This window comes from Parasteatoda tepidariorum, chromosome 7 (genome assembly GCF_982258835.1).
Source record: "Parasteatoda tepidariorum strain Cologne lab strain chromosome 7, Ptep-v5.0, whole genome shotgun sequence".
In the NCBI taxonomy this organism is placed as follows: Eukaryota; Metazoa; Arthropoda; class Arachnida; order Araneae; family Theridiidae; genus Parasteatoda; species Parasteatoda tepidariorum.
The window spans coordinates 26,151,765-26,160,331 of NC_141761.1; positions in this window are offsets into that span (position 1 = coordinate 26,151,765).

Consider the following 8,567-nt stretch of genomic DNA (forward strand, 5'->3'; position numbering starts at 1 on the left):
CTGCCATATATGATCGGGAGGCACGCACACGTCACACCCCGTAACTGCCTATAATATAAACATATAAATTTCAAACTCCGCTCAAAATTAGAGTTTAATATATCAAACAATTGTAGAGAAGGTTTTTTTTATAGACCAATTAGTGGGCCCACAATAGGCCAAAATAAGTTTTTTTTACTAACCGGGAGTAGGTGTTTTAAGCCAAATATTCGCAGGGTTGGCATGTGAAGTGTGGCGCAGTTGGTAAAGCTGTGTGGTAAGTTAGATTTGTAGTCCCGGAGGTCCTGGGTACGAAACCCTGCGAGGGTCGACTTTCAAACTTTTTTAATATTATTTTTTTTATATATTTTTCAGTATTTCAAAGTGAATAATGTGTTCTGTACATAAAAATATCTATTTTTTCTTTGGGAAATAGCGAATAATTGCTAATAAACGGAAAAATTTCGGCTAATTTTTACTTATTTAGTTTATTTTATTTTATACTTTTTTTTAAACTTCTTTTTTAATATTTTAAAGCAAATAAAGTGTTCTATATATGAAAAGAATTATTTTTCTTTGTTAAAGAGCGAATAATGACTGAAAAAGGGACAAAAGTCGTATCAGGAGGCACGCACACATCACACCCCGTAACTCCCTATAATATTAACCTATAAATTTCAATCTTCGCCCAAAATTAGAGTTTAATGTGTCGAACAATTAAACCGAAGGATTTTTTTATAGACCTATTAGTGGGCCAAATTCGATAATAGTTGGAATAGCTTGACTTCCTATTAAAATAATTTCTGACCGAAGTCCCATTTTTTTTTCTCCTGATAAATCAAATATGTTATTATTGATGTAGACTGTATTTGTTAGGTACAGATATTTTCGGTTTTAAATCTAAGAAACCTTGGTGTGAAAGCGGATACAAATAATTTGATACATTGAAACAGATTTCATTGCTTATGACACTTATACAGGCGTCTGAACTTCAGGATGGGGAAGGAAAAAAAAAACTTCTACGACGATTCTTTCTAACGTTACGGTTTTCAATATATCGAAAATCACGAAAAAAATCTATTTCATTATGCAGCTACCTTCATCTCGAATTTCCTTGCCATACTCCCATAAGTGTAGACCATTATTTTCAATTACTTCACATACAATTATTTTCTGTAGTGTTTTGTTACAGGAAAATTTTTTCAACGTACTTTAAAAAATATGGCAACTATGTTGATGGAAATTAATAATAATTGGTAATCGTAATAAAACAATTCCTTTCTTTTACAGTGTAAGGAGAGCAATGATTAGAAAAAGTATATGAATATAAAAATATTATACATATGCAAGGAGTTATTTATAATCTATTTTCAGAAACCTTGTTAAAATTGAAGCAAAAAAAGAAGACAAATTAGAATGTATAAACTTTATCGAACTCTAACGAAACAATACTCAGGAAGGTAAGACTGAAAGCATCAAAACCAGTTTTATTGCTAGAGGAAACTGCTACTATTATTAACACCTAGAAACTACACTCTTCTTTTGTGCTTACAGTTCACTTGTTCCAAAAACCCTTTTATTTCAACAACTCATCGTACTCAAGTGTTGACATTACAAATAGATAGTGATTTTAATCTGGGATGGTTGTTCCTACAAGTCTTTGAATTTTTAGTAATTTATTATTATATTATTTTAAAGCGTGGCATAATAAAAAAAATTTTTCTTTTAAATGCAAAAGACTCGCGTAACAGTTTTGTTTGCTTTTTTTCATCTACAAAATAAAAGTATCTATACCTGAGTGCAGAAAAGTTTAAAAAATTATTATTTTATAGAGAATTAATTGTACTTAGTTTTGAAATGATGTATTAAAATATATATTTTTCACCACTATTTTTTAAGACCCAGCAGATAATAGAATTAAGATAGCTCTCATGTCAAAACATCATCTTCAAACTCGTTGTTACAAGTATTTTTGAAGAATCTAATTCAAAAGCTAGAGAAAGTATATAATTTTGTTAGCTTGAACCTCTCGAACCAGTTGTACATAATATAGATTTCTTTCTTTAACTTGTTTTTTATTTTGCTCGTAAACTTACAAATGTTTACATTTGAAAGTATACAGGCTTGGACTGGGATTTAAAATCGGCCCGGGCATTTTAGGGATACCGGCCCTCTACTTCACATAAACACTGCGTGAGGCGAAGCGTACGCGGCTCCCAATGTATCATTTTTTACTTATAAATTCTCAAGAACGTAAGTTAAATTATCGAAGTAAGAAAGTCGATAAAAATCCTTTATAAAATATATTTCAGTTTAAAATACATGGTTCTAATGAGGAAACATAGGTTGATAAAATCAAAAAGGTGAAAGATGAAGAGTAAATAAAAATATTTATTATACTACACATACATGAATGATTTATATAAAAAAGTTTTTAAAAACAGATTTAATGCTTCTTCAAAAGTCATTAAATTAAAATTTAATTTAATGACTTTTGAAGAAGCTCACTATTTTCTGCCACGTTATCGATTATGTCGTCGCTATCTAATTTCATTAATAGATCTTTTTCTATTGCCATTACCATGAGAGCATTCAAATTATCCGAAGATAAAGTACTCCTCATTCGATTTTTAATTACTTTTAATGTGGAGAATGAGAATGATCTTTCACAAGCCTTCTGACTTATTGACAATGTTAGTAAAAATTTTAATGCTAGACTAATTAAATTAAAAGAATTGGTTAATAAATTGAATCTCTGTAATATCTTGTAGCAACAAATAACACAATTTTTGCACGCACTGCGTGTCTCACATTTTAGACTTACTTCTTCTTTTGTTTCCAAAGTAAAGTCGTTATTATCTTCATTCGAATGATCTTCTCTGATTATTTTATAATCTTCTAAGTCTGAATTTTTCAGTTTTTCCGAATGTAAAGCTAAATTTCTTAGTTCAATCCGCAAATTTTCACCTATAGCTGTTTCGTCAAATTTTAGCAAGAGTTTGCTTAACTCATTTAGTTCGCCAGATTGAAGCTTGTTAAGACGTATTTCAGGGAAACGTTTCGGATCTAGATAGGAAAAATCGGCGTACAATTTTCCATTTGCCGGAAGTTCCATTGACTCTACAACTGTGCCGAAAATAATGTGATGGACGTTTATCTTAAATGCAGTGGTTTCATCATCAAAAACTGTTTCATTCGACGCTGTCTCACCCGGCATCAATTTTCTTTTCTTCAATCTTTTTCGTGGAAACTTTGTTTAAATTTCTATTTCAGTTTCTTTAAATTCCTTATTTGTGCGAATAATAAAATCATCTGTAACTTTTTGTGCACCTTCAAAATCTCTCACTATTTTTTTAGTTCTGAACACGTTTGTGATACCATTCCAAAAGCTTTTAAGATGTCTTAACCGGAGGTTTGCAAATATTGAGAGAGCTGTGTAGTTAATTCAAATATTCTTGAGAACATTTTGGCGGTGATTACTGTTTCATATTTGCAGAATGATTCTAAAAATATTTTTGCCTTTGCACGGATATCTGGCTTGAAATTTGAATTTTGTTGTATAGTTTCTAAACTTGTAATCAATGTGACATACAACGGTTTTATAGTTGAATCTGAGTTTGAAAATGAACCAAAAATTTTCTTTAATGCAGAATCTTTGGACCACCAACGTATGTATTAGTCAATTTGCTATACAAACAAATATCAACTTGATTACTATTTTTACTAGAAGACAATGAAGTATATAGTGTATTCAAATAGGTATGTTATTGAATTCTGAGGTTAAACCAGTTTTTACTTTTAATGTTTTAGTACGGTACAAATTCGACAATAGGCCCCTATAACCCCTTCGTCATTATAGACCCCCTTTAAAAATCCTTCGACCGGTTGGGGGTCGATACCGATCCTGTAGGAAACCCCTGGAACTTAATACCTATATAATATATATAGAAATAAAAATAGGCACTTACCAAATGGAATTTTAAAAAAAACACACAAAAACAAATAATACATTATATTAAAAGTCTAGTGAAGAGTCACACACTGTAGAAAATTCAACTGGATAAAATAAAAGTTCACGTTTGTGCAATACTGGAAATAATAAAGAAAGAGAATCCTACACAGTTTTGTCATAATGTCTTATACCTTCATTAAAACACATTTGTGCTTTTCATCCCATGTTTTATAAAAATTGAAGCGATTTTGATTATTTAAGTCAACTTTTTTTTGGTAAAACTGATAAATTGAAGTAAATAATCAGAATTTTTTCGTATCTATTATCTTGAGAACAGTAAGAGATATAAAAAAAAAATTTCAAGTAAAAGTTACTTTTTTTCGAAAACCCTCTCCATGATGCCAAATAAGATATAGGTTTCCATTTAAATAATCAAAATTGTGTTAAAATTCCGGTACTTCCGGGAATTTACAATATCACTATTGAATTCCTTGGGGTCGATTTAGTTATTAGATTTTTTATTTCAAATCGATTATTTGCTCCATTCTCGAAAAAAAATGGATGCCAGGCATGGTCTGAATCACCCTGTACATTAAAACAATATTATTACTACATATATCATATATGTTATTTAATATTATTAGCGCAATATTATTTGAAATGCATGCAATGCACTGTGGGCCAGAAGACCATGATCTTTAGCCAAAAGTGAAAATTAAATTTTCAACTAAAATATGTGTAGGCAGTTTTAATATAGCCCAAGTTAAGTATTTAAAATCATTCCAAACATATTTACTTTTTGGACCAACAAGAGTATAATGTAATGAAAAATATATTAAATTTTTTTTTTTTAAATGTAACTTTTACATTTTTATTTCAGAAATATATATAGGAATTTCAGCTTACTGTTTCATATTTATCAGAGTAATTAGTCTGAAATTATAGTACAATTTTTCAATTTGTTGGATTAGTTAATACTCTTGACAAACTTATAGTTTATCTCTTTTCATTTGACAATGTTTGAATGACTTTCAAAACTTATTTCCAAAAAGTTCCACGAGGTAACTAGCTAAACTTTTTTTTGTTGTCTTCTTTGATGTTTCTTCTTTCGAAAAAACCTGCCCTATTTTACCTGTATTGCAAAGGTAAACTAAATATACCGAAAAACAAAAAATATGCTTTTTTTCTTCATGTTTTCGCGTTATTTTGTAATATTACTTCGGAAATATAATTTCCTTTTCATTTTTAATATAAAATTACTATATTTAATTATTTAAACGTACTATATTATTTTTCTTATTTTTGCTCGCCATATTTCAGCCGCCATTTTTTGGGGGGTATTTTTAGTGTATTTCAAAATCTCATCTATCAATTCAATGTACCTGCACATAAAACCCCCCAAATTTTATCGAAATAATAATTTTGGCCACGAAACCTTGGATGCTGGCCCACTGTGCAATGTATTAAAAAATTTTTTGCGCTGCTGGCTCGGTCTGCCTATTGGCCAGTCCGGGCCTGAAAGTATATGCTACCTTTTATTAATTTACTAAAGTACACCCTGTGATGGTTTAAAATTGCAGATGTCTTTCATAATATGCTTGTTATTTGATTTTTGTCAATTGTAATTAAATGGTAACTATATGGTTGTTCTGTTTGAAAGATTTTAAAACAAAATTCTTGTCTTAGAATTGCAGCACTAATTTTGTGTCAAAATGATAAAGATAGCTTTAACTGATCATGTTTTCATACTGTTATTATAGCAAAAAAAAAAAAAAAAAATGGAAATCTAGTATAACAGTTCATAACTGATAACATGTAAAAAAAAAATAGAGCATAGTATTGTTATTGTTTTATAAAATATGCGGAGCACACATTTGAGAAATAACACTATTTCGCTTTCATACTTTATTTAAATTTGGATTTGTTTAGACATTGCAAAAATATTAATTTCACATCATGTTTTATTTTCATTTAATCCTTAAAAAATAAATACTGTGTTATTCTAAAGTTGTTAAAAAAATTTTTAAATGAAATTTTTTATACATATTAAAATGCATTGAATTTTAAAAGTTTATAATTTAATTTTTCATTTGTATTTTTTTAGAGTATAAAACTTAATGCTAAGAATGTTTGTTTTTAAATTTCTTTTTTATCAAATTTATGATAATTATTCTTAAAATTTTGCATAATTAAAGTCAAAGAATGAAGTTTATTAAAATCTAACAGATTAAATGGCTTGGTCATATCAATAGATAACCTTTTAAAAACTATCTTTTTATAAGCTAGAAGAAAAAGAGGCTGACACGTAGATAATGTGGTAAAGTGTCTTATATCTCAAAATTCAATAACGTAACACGCTATAATAACTGTCAAAATTAAAATCAGAGCGCAATTAACTGTACCAATAATCCAATCTGCAAGCACTGTGCAGGTCCCCATCATACTCAGAATCAGGGTTGCAAGAAAGCACACCTACCGGGTTTTACTGGATTTTTCTTAAATTGATTTCTTTTTTATCCTCTGTTATATTAAAGAGCTATTCTATTGAAATATTTAGGTAGCCTAGCCTGAAAAAATGAACCTATGATGAAAAAACTGTGTTTAGAGACAGGAGAGTCACCTTGATGAGTCAGTGCCTTTGACTAGCTTTTTATGCAAAAATTGTTTTTTTCTGAAATATTTTATCAGATTAAAATATAAATAAAAAGTAATCCTGTGTTACAATAAGTTTCAAATGGGTGATGTATGTGAGTACATATAACATTATGATGTCACAAAAAACCTTATTGACTTATGCACCAATTTATTTGTATTAATTACCGATATGTTAAGTTAATTCATAAAATTAAACCTAATTATTAATATTAAAATAAGCTTTTTTAAAATAAGGTACTTATCCCTTCCCTCTCTTTCAAAAAAAAAAAAAAAAAAAAAACATAAAAAAACCCAGAAAAGCTCAATAAAACCTACCTGGGTTGGGTTTTTCGCAACCCAGCTCAGAATTGTAAAATATGGATACTAGTGTCTGCTATAACTGTCATTATGTAAACAAATGGAATAGTCATAACTGAGACTGGACACCAATTGACATAACTCATTAGGCAAACAATCACTTTTGCCCAACATACCATCAAGTACGACTATTGGCCATAATTTTAAATTAATTTTGATTTTTTTAAATTAATTATTACTTTAATTCTCAATCAATTCTTCTAAATTACTCTGACTAGTTTTTAATATACTATCCCATTCTTTTTTTTAAACTTTAAGTTATTCTTCATTACTTAACTTTGCCAACTATTTAAATCACTTTCACATTATTTAATTAATCATAAACCAGTCACTGGCTTATACTATTCCACAACTAATAAAGTTATTCATCTTATTACAATAAGTTCATAATTGATAATTAAGATTTATTATCCACATTTGTCAGCAATTGTTAATAATTCCTTCTAATTAATATTCTGGCCCAACCATATTCAATTAACAATAGGCTCAATCACTTTAATACAAGGTATAACAGCCAGCAATTTTAATTTATAAATTCAATAATATTACTTCTACAAGTCATAACTGCTATCAAAAATAACGAATGCTATCATATTTTCACGAATGATCAACAATCGTGATTAAATATAATCTAGTTAACTAACTCAGCTATAGCACTAATAGTCTCAACTAATTTTATTTCAATAATTATCAAAGGTATGTTATATAATATTTCTCAACATATTTTGTTGTTTGACAATTTCTAAATCATCTATCTTTTCTTTTATTAGTTTTCTAGAAATTTCAGCTTTTTTATTCTCTTCGTTTTTCTTTTTTTTGGCTTTTAATGCATGTCTCCATCTTGTTCTAGACCCTTTTACAGCATCTAGCATTTTTTTATTTATTAATGTCTATGTTTCTTATTCCATTTATAAATGAAACATAATCATACATACGCCTTTGTGAAATAATAGAGTCTTCATTGAGGTTTTCAACCAATAAGCTTTTATTGACTGAAAACCCCCCTTCGACTGCAGCGTTACCATGAGAGAGAACAAGAAATTTTTTTATAAAATCCCACAAATTTTGAAATTTTTTTTTCTCTGTGCAAATATTTTGAAAAAAATTTATCTAATCTCTGTTGCAGTGGATTAAACTCTAAGAAACTCTTTTGCTCTTCTTTTTTCTTGGCAGCATCACAAAACAGTAAAAATTCCTTTTTTGCTTTTTCTGCTGTTGTTTCAGCTACCCAGTTATTAACATGGAGAATTTCTAGACAGGTATCCATCCTTTGTTGAGCAATGGATGGATGTTGAATGATCAATTCTGGAACTAAACTTGAAATGCCATGCGTCATACTATACAACAATGGACTTTTTTTTTTTTTACCGTCATCAAAAGGAATTTTCGACATTCTAACTTGAAATATCCCTTTTCCTTCTCACTAATTTTTATCATGTTCAGATATTTACATGCTGCAAAACCTATATTCACATTATTAACACTTGATAGATTGTCATTGCTTGTTAAGTCAATACTTGCTATTTTTTTTTGCAGTTGCACAGCTGCCAACCTCTAGTTATAAAAATGCAGAAGATGGACAAAAAAAATGCGGAAGAAATGCCTAAAAATGCAGAAGATTCGC